The sequence below is a fragment of the Oncorhynchus gorbuscha genome, unplaced genomic scaffold (assembly GCF_021184085.1).
Source record: "Oncorhynchus gorbuscha isolate QuinsamMale2020 ecotype Even-year unplaced genomic scaffold, OgorEven_v1.0 Un_scaffold_573, whole genome shotgun sequence".
NCBI classification, from domain to species: Eukaryota; Metazoa; Chordata; class Actinopteri; order Salmoniformes; family Salmonidae; genus Oncorhynchus; species Oncorhynchus gorbuscha.
The window spans coordinates 329590-332261 of NW_025745407.1; the positions used below are offsets into that span (position 1 = coordinate 329590).

General features: G+C 39.5%; 1 protein-coding gene across 1 annotated transcript in view; it reads left to right on the forward strand.

The window, feature by feature from the left end:
- The first annotated feature begins 2545 nt into the window (after positions 1–2545).
- The window catches only part of LOC124018735 (homeobox protein HMX3-A-like), a 1272-nt gene continuing 1145 nt past the window's right edge, over positions 2546–2672 (forward strand). Inside the window, exon 1 of the mRNA XM_046334089.1 lies at positions 2546–2672. This exon is cut by the window's right edge and continues 328 nt beyond it. The gene's annotated coding sequence lies outside the window, so the exon portion shown is untranslated.

Sequence of the window (2672 nt, forward strand, 5' to 3'; positions counted from 1 at the left end):
AGCCTACCTGGTTAAATAAAGGTGTTCTCAACTAGCCTACCTGGTTAAATAAAGGTGTTCTCAACTAGCCTACCTGGTTAAATAAAGGTGTTCTCAAGTAGCCTACCTGGTTAAATAAAGGTGAAATACAAAATAAATACAACTATGATAATGTTATTTATTTACAACGCAGGAAGACGTTTTATTCAGAGGATCCACGGACCCACTAAAGTAGCCTCTCTTATAATCCGAACTAATAGGATTATAGCTTATAAATATTTATATTTATAACTATTTATATTTAACAACGCTTTTACTTCGTTGTCATATGTATGTATTATCATTAAACTTTCAGTAGCCTCTGCCTGTACGTGGGAGCCGCCATTGATTCGGGAGAAGGATACTTGAGAACGTCCGAGAACAACACATATTTAGGAGTAAAACAACACAACGCTAACTATATTCATCACAACCACATCCCCATCGAAGACGATAGACGTTTTGCTTTAGGGAGAACGTGTGGCCGTGGGGTTTCCTGGGTAAAGTAACGTACACGAATTCAAATTCCTTCTGCTGTGGTTTTATCTGTAAAATGGACAACAACAATATGGTCACGATCATCATCTCAACAAACAATACAATAGAAGGTTCTAACTTTATTCCGGACAATAAACAGTCATCAATATAATGCTCAATATCATGTGGATAACAGTAGCCTACCCTAAACACAGTCTAGGTCTCTATGAATAAGTGGCGCGGCGGTCTAAGGCACTGCGTCTCAGTGCTTACAGGCGTCACTAAAAACACCCTGGTTCGAATCTAGGCTGTATCACAACCGGCCGTGATCGGGAGTCCCGTAAGGCGGCGAATAATTGGCCCGGCGACGTCCGGGTTTGTCCGGTGTAGGCTGCCGTTGTAAATAATAATTTACAGGCCTAGTTAAACAGGCCTCCACTATAGCGTGTAGTCTTTCAGCCATTATATTGATTATATGCCTTTACCTTTTTGTGCAAAAACACAATGGCGTTAAAATATTTTAAAGTCGCTACTTAAGTCGTTATTTTGAGGAGGTTTCTGTACTTTACTATTTACATTATTGACCACTTTTACTTCACTACATTCCTAATGAAAATAATGTACTTTTAACTCAATACATTATCCCCTGATACCCAAAAGTACTTGTTACATTTTTAATGTTTAGCAGGACAGGAAAATGGTCTAATTCATACACTTATCAAGAGAACATCCCTGGTCATCCTGACTGCCTCTGATCTGGAGGACTCACTAAACACCAATGCTTTCATTTGTAAAATATGTCTGAGTGTTGGAGTGTGCCCCCCTGGCAATCAGTAAATAAATACAAAATGTTAAAACATGTTTCCGTCTGGTTTGCTTAGTAAAAGGAATTTGAAATGATTTACACTCTTACTTTTACTTTTAATACATGAGTCTATTTTACCAATTACAATTACTTTTCATATTTAAGTATATTTAAAACCAAATACGTTTCTAGACTTGTACTCAAGTAGAATTTTACTGGGTGACTTTCAATTTTACCCGAGTCATTTTCTATGAAGGTATATATATATTTTTTACAATGACTCAAGTATGACGTTTGGGGACTTTATCCACCGCGGGCTGAATATAGAAGCCTGATGGGTTCTATTCTATTCGTTCCCTTCTATCAGTTAACGAGTTTATCAGATGCAAAGAAAGAACAATGCGTTAATGAATTGCAATGCGGGCCTAAATAAAATGGAAACGGTTACACATAGAAATGGAGCTCGGTTATTTTAATTTACAGTAAATGTTGTGTTCAATATGTTATTCCAGCTACATTCATGTAAATACTATTTATAATATATTTATATTGGTGTTTCTCTTGTTTGTTTTTTTTACTTTGAAAACTACAGCTCATCGAAAAGGCCTCATTAAAACGTGAACTTCGTTAAAACTTCGTTAAAACGCGTGCCAGTCTCTCTAAAAAAACACACAAAAAACAAACAAACGCTGAATCCCCGTAATCCACCTCCGCTTCACCCAACGACAAAAACCTTCTGGTGAACATCGGGATTGGACCCGGTCAGCACCAAGTCTAAAACAGGATGTATTAGGTAGCCTACCTTCTAAGGCAGAACTGCAGGGTCTATAGCTAGACATGATATATTCACCAACCCAAAGCCAAGTCTACAGAAAAATAAAATAGGCTAATTCCTCAAATACAGAACAACTCAAATTAAATTATTTCTAATTAATCATTTCCATTCTTCATTTCGTAGCCTGTATACCAGATGCCAGGCTCAAGAAAAGAAGTGGAAAACGATAACGTCTCTCTCTCTCTCTCTCTCTCTCTCTCTCTCTCTCTCTCTCTCTCTCTCGTTCTCTCTCTCTCTCTCTCTCTCTCTCTCTCTCTCTCTCTCTCTCTCTCTCTCTCTCTCTCTCTCTCTCTCTCTCTCTCTCTCTCTCTCTCTCTCTCTCTCTCTCTCTCTCTCTCTCTCTCTCTCTCTCTCTCTCTCTCTCTCTCTCTCGATGCAATTGGCCCCTCGCAGGCACTCCTCTTGTCCAATGGGCGAGCGCGTACCAACGTTCCATCCGGTCCGTGGAAGTTACAGGCGAGGCAGAGAGAGAGTGAGGCGCGCCGTGAAAGCCCCAGTCCAATCCTCTCATCATCCTCGCATGGAGCAAATGGTGCG